Source organism: Pinus tabuliformis, chromosome 4_2 (genome assembly GCF_031772625.1).
Source record: "Pinus tabuliformis cultivar Carrire ecotype Pingquan chromosome 4_2, CPIR1, whole genome shotgun sequence".
In the NCBI taxonomy this organism is placed as follows: domain Eukaryota; kingdom Viridiplantae; phylum Streptophyta; class Pinopsida; order Pinales; family Pinaceae; genus Pinus; species Pinus tabuliformis.
In genome coordinates this window covers 1,111,038,467-1,111,057,305 of record NC_142304.1, presented here as the reverse complement: position 1 = coordinate 1,111,057,305, position 18,839 = coordinate 1,111,038,467, and positions in this window count along the sequence as shown.

Here is an 18,839-nt window from a genome sequence, read left to right as displayed (position 1 = left end):
CTCGAAGGCCTATTTATTGTTGAGAAACAATGGAAAACCCTTCACATCCCAAAACCTAGCCCTAGAAGATGAAACGCCTAATTGTGGGCCCCATTTTGGGTAAGTTGGTACATCAACTTCCCGGGGTCATAACTTTGGCACCCGATCTTCATTTGATGCATACAATAGCTCGTTAGAAAGATCTATCCAAGAAATACAACTTTGGGGAGAAAAACATGGCACATGGACCCATGTTGCTACTAGATTTCCCATAAAACGTCGTTTAGGGCCTCAAAACAGCTAAAAATAGTAAATTGTGCTACAATTATAGAAACTGAAAAACTGAAAGAGATAGTTGTGGGGGTCCAAATGGGATAGGTGGGTGACCACCAACATCCACCTAGATCATTCCTCCCCCCTTAGGAAGCAATGGTCCCCATTGCATTGAGTTCCTCCATCTACTGAACTTGTTCCTGGGTGAGCTATTATGCAATCTTTGATGTGTCCAATAATGGTGGGAAGCATGGTCGACGATGGTCCACATTGAACACTCAGTGCAAGTGAAGAAATGGAGGAATGCTATCCTCCAAAGCATTGTTTCCTGTAGCCTGGGTACTGGTGTAAGGACCATGTCGGCATGGTTGGAGCTTCTGATGGGCTCTTGTAAGGCGTTCTTTCTGTAGATGCAACCAGACTTTGTTGCCCACCTAAAGCTTGTGTGTTACCCCTATGGGTGAGGAGAAATTGTTCCTATGTTCTGTCATGACCGTATTCCTTTGTTGTTGCTGTTGCGTGGAGGAACCCTTCGCGGGGGTCATGGATGTGGTGATGATCTTCCCCTTACGTTGGGAGTGAATCAGATAGAAAATGAATTTCCTAGTCTGGGAGATGAGCTTGCTGCCTTTCTTGGCAGTGATCAAAGAGGTGGTGGTAGGTGGGGCTACCTCCGGTATCCTGTATAATGAATTACCCAATGAAATAATGACAGCGCGAGGCCTTGACTCATACACAGCATGTCGCCTCCACAAGTATGGCTGGCCTAATAATACATCACAAACATCCAGAGGTTTAACATCACACAATACCTCGTTTGTGAAGGGATTGATGCTGTAGGGAAGGCGAAACTGCTGGTGAAATTTGAGATCTCATCCTTCATGAAGCCACTTGATACTGTACGGCTATGGGTGTGATCTGCCACTGTCAACAACGAATTGCAGCGGCGAACCCTTCACCCACATCTGTGAGTGGAAAAGACGTTCCCCCTCCTCTAGATCTTCAGGCTCATTCTTCTGGATCTTGGTGGTGGAAAAAGTGATGCTAGGCTCCACAACAATGATCTGCTTCCCTTTGCCATTCCCCTTGCTGGGTTCTGACTCAGGGTTGGAACATGCATCTGATTCTGAAGCCTTCAACTCGGCCACCAGCGACTGCTTGGTCTGACACTCGTGTTATGAGTGGGACTCTTGTGGAACTCACACCACTTTCCTATGTCCTTCTTCGACTTCGTGGTGTTGTTCCTTTCTTGCAGCTTCGACAGGTTGTCGTAGGTCATGTCGCCTTGGCTTTTTCCATTGGTCTTTAGATTTGCAGACCTAAAGTCTCGCTTCTTCTGTTTGAACTTTTGCTCGATTTTGATAGCGTATCAGTACATCGTGCCGAGCGAGGAGATGTTCAAGAAATCCATCTCTTCCTGGATGTATCTATGTAGGCAGCTGCGGTATTTGAGTATAAAATACAACTCAGAGTCCTCGATACCCAACTGTGTGCGAAGGGTATGAAAAATGTTTGTGAACTTCTGCACATCTTGGTCCCTTCCCTGCCGCAGTGTGGTCCATTTGATGTATTTCTCCTCATAGCTTTTGACAGGGTAGTACTACTCCTCGATGGCATCCCGAAATGAATCCCAAGTGGGTGCAGCTAAAAATAGTGAGCCTGTACTTTCATCCTTCTGCTCGCAGTAGGTTTCCCACCAGTCCTTGACGTGGGGGGCTACTTTGAGAAGAGCGAAAACAATATTTTCCCGACTCGAAAATTCATGAATAGAAAAATACCCATCTAGTAGATTTAACCGTTTATTTACGACATCTGCATCTATTTTACCCTCGAAGATGGGTATTTCAAAACTGACTTGTACCTTAAATGGTGTGGCATTTCCAAAGTAGCTGTTGGAAGTTGATGCGTCGCCTCTGGGTAGCCGCTAAAGGATCTGCACAAAGTTGTCCATCATCGCGTTCCTTTGTCACTCGAGGGCTTCTTCGAGCAAGATTTTGATAGGATCTCCTGCCCCCTCATATTTCTTCTCATCCACCATGGAAGGTTTTCGGGATTTGTGAGGTTGGTCTTGCAAAGGTTCGACCAATTCAAGCCCTAACTCCTTATATCTCGACCTCGTTGGGGACATGCAAAGAAAAACAGAGAAAAAGCAGACCGCCTTGATACCACTGATCCAGATTTAAATAGGAATGCAATAAATTACATAGATAACCATAAACATAGAGATGCAGCGGAAATAATACATCCTTTCATTAATGTAAAATACTGAAATATGCTTACAAATAGCAATGGAAATAAACCAGCTAAGGCGATTTAGATTATCTCTGAGAAGAGATGTGGCAGCTACATGCCTATGAACTATGTTACAATGAGGCTTGAAGGCCTATTTATTGTTGAGAAACAATGGAAAACCCTTCACATCCCAAAACCTAACCCTAGAAGATGAAACGCCAAATTGTGGGCCCCGTTTTGGGTAAGTTGGTACATCAACTTCTCGGGGTCGTAACTTTGGCACCCGATCTTCATTTGACGAGTAAAATAGCTAGTTAGAAAGATCTATCCAAGCACTACAACTTTGGGCAGAGAAACATACAACCATGTACCCATGTTGCTCCCAGATTTCCCAAAAAACGTCGTTTAGGGCCTCAAAACGGCTCGGGAAGTTCAAGACATGAAAAACTGCTAAAAATAGTAAATTGTGATACAATTATGGAAACTGAAAAACTGAAAGAGATAGTTGTGGGGGTCCAAATGGGATAGGTGGGTGGCCACCAACATCCACTTGGATCACTCCAACTACGTGAGCCTCTCCTCCAGGGCTCCGCGGTCCGTCATACCTGTGAGTGCCGCTATGCGTAGACTAGGTACAATGTACTCCATAGGCATTATGGCTTCTACTCCATTGGCAATCTAGAAAGGTGTATGTCCTATCAATTTCTTGCATGTTGTCCTATAAGCCCATAATATTGTGGGTACACGCAGGTCCCAATCACTTCGCTGCACATACCTTGTTCAGCGTGTTGCAGACCTTGTTGAATGCTTCTGCGTGGATAACCTTCTACGCAATTTTTATCCCTACACGATGTTTCCCAAACATTCTTAGCCATTTTCTCATTCGCCCCCCAAACACATGCTTATTGATCATACATTTCAGTGCAAAGTTCATGTGCATCCACTTAGGGTGTTTTCCATATGCCTACACCCCCTGGCTAGATGCATGCGCAGACTATCCCATCCATTGTATTTTTCTGTAAATTGCACTCTAGTCTTCCCATATCATGTGTGCATCATCCTTCTACACTCGCACCAGTTTTCAAAGCTCCTTTTGTGTGTACCCGACCACCTCGTGGGCGTAGCGCACAATACCCAATCCAAGGCCTGGAAGCGTTGCTTTTCTGGCACCTCCCTTTCAAATTTATTCAAGAAGGTGTCTACCTCACTTAGGCCATCATAAGTAGGTAGGTCTCTTACTTCTATCAACAGATATCGCAGCAACCTTGTCATCATAATACAATTTAGTGTAGTTACCTCATGTAACCGATTTTTCCATCGCTCCGTCTCCTCGTCTGAATCTGAAGTACAGGAGCTTTCGCGCTCCCATGCAATCCACCGATCCACAGTGGGATTCACCCAGTCCTGGTTTCACGCTCTTATTGTATAGATGCAGTCCGAATTATCATCACTTTCATAGTCATGCACTAGCTCTGTATAGCACAATCCTTCAGCAAGGTCCAGGGGTATAACTACGCGTAGTGACTTCTTCTCAAAAATCATCTTGCACTTCTTCAAATTAACCACCCCGTTCATGTGAGTGGCCCAATCAATTCCTAAGAGTGTGGGGTAGGGATTACTGTCATCAACAATCTTTATCACTTCAAATTTTGCTAGCACGCCCACTCCCTCAATGTCCACGGTTATGCCCTGCAATCACCCCATGGGTATTATTTTATGTTGGTTCACCATTCATAGTTGAATAGGAGACCACTACAACGTAGGTCTCCCCATTTGCTCCCATGTCTACTTCGGCCAAACATTCGCATCCGATCCTAAATCTAGGATAACGATCCATCTCATATTCTCCGATTTGCATGGTTAGTCTCATTTCTCTTCCCGTTTTTGTCTTGTGTTTTCTAATCTTCCTAACTATACACGGTTCTCCTGGTGCATTCCCAGCACATCTGTTAATGAGTTCTTGTAACCCTTTTACATCTTTACTGTCGCGCAGTAACTTAATACATGTTTCCAAGAACATTGTGAGCATGGATGGGTCCATCTCCAGCTCTGGTCTATCTTTGCTTCCTGAAGTGGAGGCCTCAGCGAAGCTCTTCTTAGCTTCCATGAAGGTTTCCTAGGTGCGCTCCAAATCAAACTCTACTTCCTTCGACAGAGCTTTGCGAACCCAAGTAATATCCTTTGGTTGTTTGCCTTTGTCATCTCCAGTCATGATTCCACTTCGAAGCACAATGTTTACATTCGGATCTTCCTCGCGTGGCTCAGACCTCATCATCTGCAGGTTTTGAGTCGAGGGAGGCGGTCACGTATCCTAGCTATCAGTGTAGGACAATCTTCGGTCTCATGATCAAACAAGTTGTAATACAAACATGACGGGCGCATTGGATTTGTAAAATCGCAGGCATAATGTCCTGGCCCTCCATAATTGTAGCATATCAACTGTCTGCGACTTCTTCGAGGTCCTCCTCCGCCTCAGCCTTGTCCATGCCCCTGAAATCTTGTTTGCGCCATTCCTGTATTATGTTCAAGGGGTCGTGTTTCGGCCTGAACTTTGTAGGTGGTAGTTCTATCCATCATTAACTTATCGCTTCTATAAGTGCGCTCATTATGTCCTACCGATCTACAAAATTTTCAGAACAATTGTTGTGAATTTTGTGTATACTTTTGTAACAAATGGCAGTTGTTTGTAGCATGTTTTCCACCTATTTGACAAATCGCACACCACAAAATAGGCACCACGCTAGGTCCTACTTGTGCTTCCGGCCTTAACGACATTGGTCCTCCTCTTGTGAGGTAATTTGAAAAAACAGGGCAATGGTCCTTATCATGACCCTGACCGTTGAATTTTACGCACCATACCCCTTCACACACTTCTAGTTGAGTTGTCTTATCCTATTTCAGACTCTGCATCTCCAAGCATAAATTCTTCAACTGCACGTGGATCTGCTGAACTCCCAAGTTGGGATCCTTCATCAAGGTCTCATGCAGCCTCATTGGGATCTCTAAGGCCTCTGCCTGAGTCGTTAATTTCTGCTGTGATAACACACTCCTCAGATGTGGCATTAACCATTCATGACGTTGTCCATCCATCATATTCATATTAGCTTCATGAATCGTACATTTTAGCCTCTAGTCCAACTCCCAAGGAGTCTCTCCTGGTAGCATTGTGACCTCTTTGAATCCAATGATCGACTGTGCTTCAGACTTCAGCCTACTAAATTCTATGTTTAGCACTGCTTGGATATCCTTGATTCTTGCATTTGGGTTATCATTGGAGTGCTTAATATAACAAGTTAGTGCACAGTCCTGCAGGGCGCTAACCAGTGTCACATTCTTTATATTGTCATCTATAACTCCTTGTGCTTCCTATACAGCTCTTACAACGAACCAAAATTGGTCTGGATCCTCATTTCCCAATCCCTTGAACACAAGCAAGTTTATCATGCTTTCCATATTGAATCGCGGTGGTGGCGGAGGTGGTACGGGTGAATATGGAGGTGATGGCGGCGAAGCTGGTGGCGATGTAGGTCGGGGTGGTATTCACGGAATTATTTGCCTTATCAGATGGATCACACTTCATGGCAAGACCTTTGTGAGCTCTTCCTCATCCCCTCATGGAGGTAAAATCAAGGGGCTAGTTTCTGGTCCCTTACTTCCTTCATTCTTGTAATTTTTTCCACTTCGCGTAGCCCCAAACATCAAAGTAACGGCATAACCCTCTTTTCATACAATAGCATTTTAATCCAAGCATTCAAAGGCTTTACGTACTTACCTCGTGGTCCTTTGAGAAAGTGTCGCTCTACCTCGCTGTAGCTAACCGAGGTGTTAACAGCAAACTCAGTAATGAATCCTCCTATAATCCGATCAAGGCAATGATCAACGGCACACGCGATCTTATCCTCTGATGCTTCCAACCTTCGCACTAACTCTGGGGTCCACATAATAGGATTGTCGAGTTTCCACCTTTCTTGGCTATCTACTAGCTTCGTGATCCACTCATATAGCTCAGTAGGGAAAGACACGAAGAAACTTTCATGGATCTCTGTGTACAGATAGCAGTCTAACCACTCTTCTTTTGTCAGTGGCGGGTTGTTATTCTCCTACGCTGCAAACTCATGAATTATTCTATCCAACCAACCTTAAATTTCCTTCTTAGATGGATTCAAATGATACGACATCAAACATCTCTATACAAATTCTGGTCTCGACAACGGAACCATTTGTTGGCTTGAGGGGCCCAGACCCAGGTTCGGAGTTAATTAGGCAAACAAATCCCTACACTACTGGCCCTTTCGGAATTAGCCCGCGGAGCGGAGATTGAAGTCTCACCAGAAGTAGTATGGGGGGGATGTTGGAACCAAGTTTCCACACCCTTGAGATGTCTGAGGTGTCGATTTAGTCCAATTGTGCCTACCTTCATGTAGGTCACTTCATGCACTGTGCTGACCTGCGAGACCTTCGCGATCTATTATAATCGCCTTCGCACAACCCTAACGAGGGGTTGAGGTGCTTTCGCGCTACTATGGCAGCGATCCGTGCTATTTCCCCAAACTATTCCGCAGATCTTACTTATGTTATTAAAGATCTTAGTTAACTTCGTGTAAACAGATACTTTATCTCACATTCACTTAATTATCATAGCCACATATGTTTGTGCATCATATAAACCATAGAAATGCAATTCACACCTAATACATTCAATGAAGAAAATAGAGAATAAATACAAAGGAATGATATAAAACTTCTCTTTATTAATGATTCCAATTTTTATAGATTTGACTCGCCCTGCGCACTCAGCTGTAGGGGTCTACGCACTCAGCTACGGACTACTAGGCCTCTGCACACTCAACTGCAGAGCCTTATCCTACTCTACGACCCTAAACTAGACTTTACACTTCAGATACTCTGCTATGCTTCTATTTCATGATCATCAATTGATTGATTTCCATTATTGATTCACTTAGAGCCTTGCTCTATTTATACAATCCCATGGTCTGCGGACCATTGATAGACCTATACAATCGACATTACATTACAAAATTAATGGTGGACAACCCTATGACTTATTTATAATCTACGCACTCTGCGCCCACAAAATGCAGACTCTTTACATCAAAGTTACAATTTGTGACCAAAATCTGGGCTCTAAGCCCCAAAACTTTCCTTGGGGGATCCCGCGCCCAACACCCTCCATTGATAAGAAAGTGCATGCAGTGTACAAGGTGGTTAAACACTTTCGTCCTTACCTCCTAAAAGCTCATACGATTATCTATGTACCTCATTCAGCTATGAGGACACTTTTTGTACAACAAGAGATGGGTGAGAGGAGAGCGAAATTGATTACATGCCTACAATAATATGATCTTGAATTCAAGCTAGTTCATACTATCAAATGCCATGGTCTCTGTCATCTCGAAACCAAATCTATGGATTCACCAGAGGAAGATCCGTCTGGTTGGGAATAAGAAATTGACATGTATTATATTAAGCAAGTTCCTCACACAAGTACAACCATGTTTTGGTGTTTAGATATATGGCAGTATTTTGAGCATGGAACCCTGTCTTCACATTTATTGAATAAACAAAAGAGGGTGACCCACCTTAAAGCTTTATCTCACCAACTTGTGCATGGTGTTCTTTTCTGAAAGCACCACAATGGTGTCCTACTTAGATGTTTAGAGCCTCCAAATTTAGAAATGGTATTAAGAGATATTCACAATGGACCAGCAAGTGGAAACTTCGTGGGTGATACCACTGCTCATAAATTGATGAGGCTTGGTTATTATTGGACTACATTTTTTAAAGATGCTCATGCCTATTCCCGAAAGTGCCCAATTTTTCAAAGGTGTGCTAGTCATGATCAGTGTTCAACTACCCCATTGCTACCCATACTAGTTGAAGAACCATTCCAACAATGGGAATTGGATATCATTGGAAAAATATTATGGTATTCATCAAAGCAACACCAATACATCTTAACCGCAACAAATTATTTCGATCGGTGGAACGAAGCAGTTCCACTAAGACAAGTTAATGACTAGGAAGTCATCCAATTTCTCACATAGAACATCGTAACCAAGTTTGGCTCTCCTACATTGCTTGTATTTGATAATGAAACTTATTTTTCTTCGTTGAAGCTTTATGAGTTTGCATTAGAAAATGGTACTATTTTAAAGCATGCATCAAATTACCTCCCACAAGGAAATGGTTTGGCTGAATCTACCAATAAGAATCTAATCTGCATTATCAAGAAAATTATCTTCTATTAAAAGAAAAAAGAACTAGCATAATGCTTTGGTGAATTCACTATGGGATGACTGTTACACAGTAATTTGTCACTGCCTTCCTGTCAGTCACCCTGTTGTGCCCAGAATTCACAATCACTAAGTTCCTGCTTCCTGAACTGGTTAAAAACCCATTTTTCCAAAGTTTTATTCATCAGCGCGTCTGTTCCTAAAATAACCGCGATGACAGGCGCCCTGTAGTATATTCTGTGCGCTACCAGCGCGGAAGAACATCACTTTTCCGCGATGGCCCACAGCGCGCCTTTCCCGTGTGCTTCCGCGCTGACATGACTGTCCCAGTTATTGAGACGCGGCGACAGCGCGACAGTTTCTTAATAATCCGCGCTGATCCAGTTCGGGCGAATTTGTTCAAACAGCCAGCCTTCCAGATAATTCCAGGCTTGGTTGTTAGCCTTGTGAATATCGACTCCCTTCTATGGCATGTCTGTTCGACCCTTTCCAACAACTTCCCTTGAGGATAAGCTCATCCTTCCACCTTTTTAGGAGACTCCTTCTCCTATATAAACTCTCACCATTACCATGAGCAACTAGTTAGACATAGCTTGGGATAGCTTGGATTGTACAAAGCTTATAGTGCTCAGATTGCTGCTATAGGTTTGGTGTGCTAGGTGTGGAAGTGATTGATTGCTTAGGGAAGGTTGTTTTGTGCTACTTGTGTGAGAGAGAGAGTTGTTTGTCTTGGGAGAATCATCCTCAAAGGTGAATGCTTGAGATACATGCTGACTGGCCCCTCCTGAGAAGGTTACCGACGTCAGAACATTTGGTTGTACTCTTCTCTATTCTGATTAATAATAGATGACTGCTATTATTGTTCCATTCTCATTTGTCTATGCAATGGTTAAATGTGAATTACATCTTTTCTGACTGATGTATGGTTGCTTTTACTAGATTTTACGCTTGCGTTTGTTTTCTCTTCGTGTGTGCAGGTATCTATTCGCGGAGATCGCGGAGGATTGTGACCAGTCGAAGCGAAGGAGCGAAGGCAACGTCTCTTCGTCAAACGACAGCGCAGGAATCCAAGTAGGTGCTCTTTACCTCTTGTTTAATTGTAATTAGGAACATGCATAGCAGCATTGTGTGATTGTTGCTAGACCCCTGCTGGGCTAGTAGGGATCGCCTCTATCCGTATAGGGGATTTACCTCTCCAACAATTTGGCTACTCCGCTGGGGATCAGCCTTTTTGTCTCTTGAGTCCATTTTTGTGTTGGACTTTGATTGATCTCTTTCCAAGTTTTTGGGATTGTCTCTTTGCTTATGAACTTTCTGGGTATTTCTGGGAAGCATTTTTATTGTTAAAAGGCTCTTGCCTTTGGTTTGGGGAGTTTTTATTTTGGCCTTGCTTGTTTTTTGCTCTCAGCGCGTTTTAATTCAGAACAGTCGCGCTGACATCGCGACCCTGTTCTTTGGTTTTCTTTCCATCGCGCCTGTACGTCTAACAGTCGCGCTGACCTCGTTTTCAGAGACAGCGCGCTTTATTCGTGTCCTTCCGCGCTGGCATCGCGCCCCCGCTTCTTTGTGTTTTTTGTCATCGCGTCTGTGTGTTTTCTTTCCGCGCTGACCTCGTTTTTCTGAGACAGCGCGCTTTATCCCTGTCCTTCCACGCTGACGTCACAAAGTTGCTACAGGCCTCCTCCTGTCAGCGCCGAGTTGCTGAAGGCTACCCGCGATGATCCTGTAAAATTCATTTTTGACCAAATTGGCCTCCTGAACCTCTTGCTGTGACTTTCCCTTCTTCTCTCCACCTGTCTGATGACTTGTTTTTCACTGTCTGAACTCTGAACTGCTTGATTGCGGAGCTTGGTTCCATAGGGTTTCGTTTTTGCTCAGTTCTTAAGTTTGCAAATACCTTCCCTTTTTGCTTTCGCTGCTTGGTTCGTGTTTCCATCATTACTTTTGCAATTGCTGGATTGTGTTGGGTCTCTAATTGACTGGTTGTGACTCTCGTCCTTCGGGTGTTCGCTTTTCTCTATTGATTTCGCACTCTAGCCCTAGGACATCTAGAGGCCGTGTGTGTGTCAAGCCTACCGTAGGAATCTTGTTTGCTTGTTTGACCAGCCGATTTCAGATTTGTTTATGCACTTGTTCAGTGATTGTTGGAGTGTTTTGGATTGTGTTTCCGAGTGGTTTTCGCTTCCTCCTTGCTTGCAATCCTTGCTTGTCTTGCAGAGCTTAGATCACATAGCTCGTGTAGAATTTTGTTTTCCTTTGATTTGGAAGCTTTGGTTGAGTGTTTTGGGAACTTTGTGTGCTTTCATTAAGTAGTTTACTTGGTGTTCCGGTTCCTCCAAATTCATTTAGATGCTTTGTGTCATTGAAAGGAAATCGAACTGGTAGCTTTGCTTTAAAAAATTGAAAAGGAAAAGAACATTTCGTTGATTTGCATCTTCAAAAGAAAAAGTTTCCTTTCCTCGCTTTAGTTGCATTAAGTTGCTTGTTTGCTTGTATTTGTTTTGTTTGATTAAAAATTCCTTGCCCTCTCGTAGTTAGAATTCATCCAACAAAACGAAATTCTTTGGCATATAGATTGCATCTAGGTAATTGTGAGCGAACATACGATAGAGCTTGAAATCGAAACTTAATCTCAAGATCAACTGTAAAATGAACCAAATGAATCTAAAAACGCATTGGAACTAAACGCAAATATCTAGAGGTCTAGGTTAGAGACGTGTTCCGGCGTCTTTAAACATAGTCACTGTTGTTTCACATTAGGTTGGGTGATTCCTCCTTCTGTGACTCGATAGTGGTCTAACACGGACTGCGCTCCCACGTACCGTCGCGTATATAGGGAGACCCCACTAGGCTTTTATCCTTTATCCATAGGAAGCCGAGTCGGCCGCCCTACGATTCGCAATGCAGTGAACACAGCATTCACGAAGATCGACCACCCGTACCCTAAAAAGTATTCTGTGGTTTTGCGAAAAGTTTGGCACACCCTCTACCTAGAATTCCAGAGCAGTCACTTTTGATCCTTTTCGGACTCCCTAAACGAAAAGGTGCCTGTGAGCGTCTTGTCACTTCGTGCTCATTAAACATTCGAAGGAGACTGGAGTCATCTTTTCATCCTTTTCTCGACTCCTGAAACATGAAAAGGTCAAGTTTGGTTCTTGTGTCTTAAAATTAATTTGGCCACGATAACATCACCTATTTTAGATCTTGTGTGCGATAGTTTTGAGTAGGGTTTTATCGTTAGTTTCCTTTAGGTTTTCTAAGGGGTCTGGTCATCCTGGCTGACCCATCAACTCCCGGTCTAAGTGATCAAGGTTCTCCATCCTCTGTTGCTCCAGAGGTACCAGTTGTAAGCGGTACTCTTCCCATTGTTCCGAGTATCCAGCCTATCAACGTACGTGCCCCAGGCGACGAAGATTACATAGAGGATTGGAATCCCATCTGGGAGCCCGATTATACCCCCCGTACCCCTCGTACCCCTCTCGGTATGTCGTCTCCAATGTCTTCTTCCCACATGGATGAGACAGCTTCCAGCACCGGTGAGACACCCGTGGTCACAGACATCGAGACCCCGATCCCGGCTTCCTCTCCCCTCCCTCCACGATATTAATCAGTGAGGGATAGGTATGCCGCTAGAATGACTTCTACAACTATATGGGATCATAGTCTTGTTGCCTCCACCGGGCCTTTTGTTTCGCAGCCCCTTAGTACGCCCCTTACGGCAGGGCTTAACACGCCCGTTACCTCAGTTCCCACTCAACCTACTGTCTGTGTAGCACGTTCGACTCCGGTCGTCAGTGCTGTACCGGTTTCCTCGTCTGAAAACCCTCAAGCTGGACCCTTTATTGGTGGCATTCCAGGATCGGGACCATATGATGCTTTTGGGGAACCCATAACGGACCCAGATTACGAAGGTCCCTTCTTCTACTATGATGAAAACGGTGAGTACCTCGAGAGCATCTCAGGTCTTCCTCATCGTCCTTTCGAAGAAAACGAGGAACCCTTGAATGTCACGTACGATCCCGCTACTCATATTCTCAAAGGGAACCGGGATCCTCCCAGACAGCCCATAGGACCACCCAATCAAGGCCAGCCACTCTACGTGCAAACCCCCCAGGGGCAACCACTTTATGGCCCGCCTGACCCAGGACAATCTGGGGGCCCACAGGGTCAACCTTACCAGGGACAACCCATGGGCATTGGAGGTCCGCCATATCCACATCAAAATCAACCTACTGGACAACCAGAGCAACCTTCTTTCCAGCAAGGCCAACTCGGTTTCCAGCAAGGGTACCCATCTGGACAAACTGGGTCAGTTTACAATCCTCCAAATCAACCAGTGGTCCAACAAGGGTATCCTCTTGGGCAGGGTGGACAACCCTATGTACAACAGGGCCAACCTACCGCCCAGTCTGGTCAATTCCCTGGGCAGGGTGGACAACCCTACGTTCAACAGGGCCAACCTACTCCTCAATTCACAAATCCTTCTGGGCAAGGGGGGCAACCTACTATACAGCAAGGCCAACCCTCTGCTCAGCCCATACACCAAGGAGGGCAGCCTGCCATGCAGCAAGCCCAGCCCTCTTCTCAATCTGTTCACACTGGGGGGCAAACGGGCCAACCGTCTATACAGCCAAATCAACCCGTTGTCCGCCCTTATCGTCAACCTGGACAAGCTGGCCAACCTCGGCGTCAACCAGCTATCCAGCCAATTCGACCATCCATTCCGCAAGGACGACCCTTGGTGACGCATGGACAACCTGGTGCCCAACAAGGCTACCTTGCTGGCCAACTAGGTCCATCTCAAATCCGACAAAGTCAACCTGCAGGACACATGAATCAACCCCAGTCGGTTCAAGGACATTACTCTGGGCCTCAAACTCAAATAGGTTATCAACCCTCGTACCAAACGCAGCCTGCCTATCAGGCTCCGTATGGGACCCAGCAGTCATCTGGCTACCAGCAACTCCAGGGGCAAAATCAATATGCTCCTTATCAAAATTATCAGCAACCACAGGTCACTCCTTATCAAAATTATCAATATGGTCAACCTGTCGGGCAAGCTGCTAATACATGGGGAGCCGGGGGGCAGACACAGGGACAGTCATCTGCATATGGCCAAAATCCATACGGACAAAACTCCTACGGACAAACTCCCTATGCGCCAGGTCCTTTTGGACCAGGTCCATCGGGACAAAATTCTTACGTGCCGGGTCCTTTTGGGCCGGGCCCGTCCCGACAGAGTTCGTGGGGGCAACCACCGTCTGGGTGGAACCCTAATGTCGCCTCGAATCCGAGCCACAAATGTCCTTCAACCCGCAGCTACCATTTTTGGCAACGTTGGAACTACCTGATGTGTCCAAGTTAACAAATGACCCTATTTTGCATAATCCATATTGGCCACCGGTTCCAACCAAAATACCAGGTGACTGTCCAAAGTTCGACGGCAAAGCCGGAGAGGATCCTCAGGCCCATGTAATGACTTATCACCTTTGGTGCTCATCTAACTCATGGCTTGATGACTCTATCCGACTTCGCCTCTTCCAGAGGACTCTCACTGGTTCAGCTACTAAATGGTACATCGAACTCAATCGCGGCATGTTTTCAGATTTTAACTCGTTGGCTATGGCCTTTTTAACTCATTTTCAGTTACCCATTCAGTACGAGACTGGGACCCATCTGCTCACGTCTCTAAAGCAGGATACGGCGACGCACATCTCTGATCATATACATGAATGGAGAAGACGTCGTCGCTTGATTAAATTTTGGATTCCTGATCAACTCCTGACCGACTGGTTTACGATGTCCTTTGTTCCTAAAATTGCCAAAGATATCGCAATGGGGGCATGTGTAACTGAAGAGCAAGCAATCGCGCGAGCTCAATACCTCGACTTAGTCTACTCTCAGTCAGGTACTTTGTATGAGTATTTGCCAGATGCCCCGAGGCCCGGACAACCCAAAGCTCCACCAAAGCCTTCTGTTGATGGAGTCATTGGTTCCGTAAATTCATCATCTAAGAAATCGGCCGCGAACCCTGGGAAGCAGAAACAAAACGCCTCTAACGAGAATGATTCTTAGAGCCAATCTATTCCTGGGAATACCTCCGAGGTAAATGCCGTTCAGTCCACCGCGGCAGACAAATCCTCGAAAGGCAAAAAGAAAGGAAAGGCCAAAGATAAATCTGGACAGCCTAAGCAGAACCCTCCTAAACCTCCCTTCGAGGAAGGAGCCAAACGGAAGCCTAAGTATCCTTGTCTCATTTGCGAGGAGGATCACTACACCAAGGATTGCCCTAGGTGGTTCGAGGTTAGTCGGCTTTTGAAAGGTGCTCCAGGGTCCCCTGCCGTGCTTAAAGAGCCTTTCCCGTCCCAGCAGACGCATCAGGTGGCAGATCCTTCCCAATCTTCTTCCTCGTTCGGTTCTCAGGTGTTCATGGCTGGAACCATCCCCATCCATGTTACAACTCGAGCGAAAGATTATCCATCTTCAGCCGGGAAAGAGCCGGAGGTTCCCTCCAGCGCTCCTCCGTCCAGTTCTGGTCCCCTTCACATCAAACGGCCCAGCACCGAGACGATCCCCCAACCCCCTCCCAACGGTGTACTCAGGAAGTCATCTTATAACCCCAATGCTCGTGCTGCCCAGCATTATAGCATTGTCGAGGACTTAGCTCAGGCTCCGTCTGCTATGTCCGCATTAGAAGTCCTCCAGAGCTGCCCCTCCCAGAGGAAGTCCCTGCTATCAGCAATTGGTGGCATAGACCCGGCATATTTGGATTTAATCTCTTTTGATCTCGAGGGTTTCACGCAGAGATTGCCTCACCAAGTGGCCTTCCTTATACAGGTTCTCATCAATGGCAAAACGATCCATCGTACGGTCATTGATGAAGGTGCCTCAACCTGCATCATGTCGGTTGCTTGTTGGAAGGCTATTGGTTCTCCTGCTCTGAGCCAATCTCCTACCACCCTAGAGGCTTTCGATGGAAGAGAATCTCGTCCATATGGTATCCTCCCGCGATTGCCTATCTCTTTAGAAGGGAAAATGGTAGAAGTCGAGGTTGAAGTCGTTGACGCTAATCTCACTTACAACCTCCTCCTTGGACGAAGCTGGACATATGCCATGCAAGCCGTGGCTTCCTCTTTTTTCCGTGTCGTTCGCTTCCCCCATCAAGGGAAGATCGTCACGGTGGATCAGATGTCCTTTTTTGCTTCCTCTTCTGAAGGGAATGTGCCATTCGTAGAGCATACCTCCAAATCGCTAGTGAGTGTGGGTGCTGGATTATTTAAAGATCCCTCCTTGATGGGAGTCTTTCCCCTCCCGCCTCCGAATCTTGCCTCTGTTAACATGATTACAGTACATTCTGATCCATGGGTTCTCCCTCCCTTGAATCAGGAAGACTCTTGGGTCGAGATGATGCTGTTGAGTCCTGCCGAGCTCAACTACATCTAGATAGTCGCTGCATCGGCTCCACCTCCTGAACCTGCTTTTCCAAGCAGTGTTCCTGATTCATATGACCGCTTCCCTTGGTTGGGAGAAGAAGCCACTTCGGATCCCCTGAAGGAATAATTTCCCTCCGACGAGGCTATCATTGAGACTATGTCTCCCGAGGAGCTCCCTTGGTTAGATTACCACCATCGCTCTTCGTTTCTCCCTCCTCATTTGGAAATGGCCACATGTCTCGAGCGGTTTGCTTCATGTGTCCCATCTATCCCTCTCCAAACGCCTGTTCAGTTATATCAAGTGTCTTCGGAAGGAAACATGGGTAACATTACGCAAACTCTGGCTATCGACATCTCTGTCAAAACAGGGATTGTCGAGAATATTTACATTGGAGTCACATGCACTCCTGAGGAAATTCAAATTTATAACGCTTTATTTCGTGAATTTCGTGATGTTTTCGCATGGTCTTACGAGGAAATGCCCGGCATTGACCCTAGTATTGTGGAGCACGAAATCCCTACTTATCCTGGCGCCAAGCCTGTTCGTCAGCGTTTATGCCCAGTGCGCCCTCGAAAGGCTGCAGCCATCAAGGCCGAAGTTGAGAAACTCCTTCGAGCTGGTTTCATCTATGCCATTCCTCTCACGGAATGGGTATCCAATATAGTCCCTGTGAATAAAAAGCAGGGTACTATTCGGGTCTGTGTTGACTATCGCGACATCAATCGCGCCTGTCCTAAAGATAACCTTCCTACGCCTTTTATTGATCAGCTTATTGATGACTGCGCAGGAAGCGAAATTTATTCATTTATGGACGGCTTCTCTGGTTACAACCAGATCAACATAGCCCCCGCAGACCAGCACAAGTCTGCTTTCATTTGTCCTTGGGGCACCTTCGCTTACAAGAAGCTACCTTTCGGTCTTAAAAATGCCGGTGCCACTTTCCAGCGTGCGATGTCGTATGCTTTTCATGATATCCAACACATCGTACAGCCTTACCTGGATGACCTACCAGCTCATTCAGCTAAACGTCAAGACCATCCATCTCATTTACGCGAAATCTTTCTCCGCTTTCGACACTACCGTATTCCACTCAATCCACATAAATGTGTCTTCTGCGTAGAATCTGGCCGACTGCTCGGGTTTATTGTCTCCCGGGAAGGTATCCGTCTGGATCCCCTTAAGGTCGAGGCCATTTTGAATCTTCCTCCCCCTGCCTCTCTACAGCAGTTACAGAGCTTGCAAGGGAAAGCTAATTTTCTCAGACGATTCATCCCAAATTATGCCGAGGTGGCTAAGGGTTTCACACGATTATTAAAGCAAGACACGCCCTTTCGCTGGGACGCTATCGCTCAACAATCTTTTGAGCGTCTTAAAGACCTTCTGGTCTCAGCTCCGCTCCTAAGACCTCCAAATTACCACCGTGACTACACCCTTTATTTGGCCACCGCCGATACCACCATCGGCATGGTTTTAGTGCAAGATGACGATGATGGCACCGAGCATGTTGTATACTATCTTAGCCGCAACCTTCTGGACACGGAAACTCACTATGCATATGTCGAGAAGTTGGCATTGGCAGCTGTCTGTGCCGTCCAACGTTTCCGTCATTACATCTTGTTGCGCACGACGACCGTGATCTCTGATTGCAACCCCATGACCTACATTTTGTCACGTCAGTTGCTAGGGGGCAAATACTCGAAGTGGATCGTAATCCTCCATGAGTTCGACTTGGAATTCACTGCAGCCAAGTCTAAGAAATCGTTGGTCTTCGCCGAACTGCTCTGTTCCTTACCCTCTCAGTCTGCGCCATCTCGTTCAGAAGAGCATATTCCGGATGAAACGTTATTTCTCATCAGCACTCTCGACCCGTGGTACGGGGACATTATCGTATATTTACAAACGTCTTTGTTTTGTCCCAACACATCGAAAGATGCTCAACGACGAATTCGTCACCAAGCTCAACCATACCGCATTTTGGGAAATACCCTGTACCGCCTCGGCGTCGATTCTGTTCTTCGCCGATGCTTAACCCTTGAGGAGGCTGAGCGAGTCTTGAATGACTGCCACTCCGGCGCTTGTGGCGGCCATATGTCCGGATACGCTACCGCTCAGAAGATCCTCCGGGCTGGTTATTTCTGGCCTTCTATCTTCAAGGATTGCATCCTTGTTGTACGTGCATGTCACGAGTGCCAGGTTTACCACCGGAAGATGCGTGCACCTGTTGCACCACTGCACCCTGTCGTAACCGTAGGTCCATTTGCAAAATGGGGCATCGATTATACGTCCTATAACCCTCGTTCGGCCGGGGGGCATGGGCACATTATCGTTGCTGTGGATTATTTCACCAAGTGGGCCGAAGCGATGCCTACATTAAACGAAGACGGTCACACAGCGGCGCAGTTTTTATTCAATCATATTATCACTCGTTTCGGAGTCCCTCAGGCTATTGTTACAGATCACGGAAAGCATTTCCGAAATCATATGATGACGGAATTAACGACCCAGCTAGGCTTGCGCCAAGATAGTTCGTCGCCGTACTATCCTCAATCTAACGGTCAAGTCGAAGCCGTGAACAAAGTTTTGATCACCATGCTTCAACGCACCGTCAATACACACAAGTCGAACTGGCATCTTATGCTTTTCCCGGCCTTGTGGGCCTACCGGACT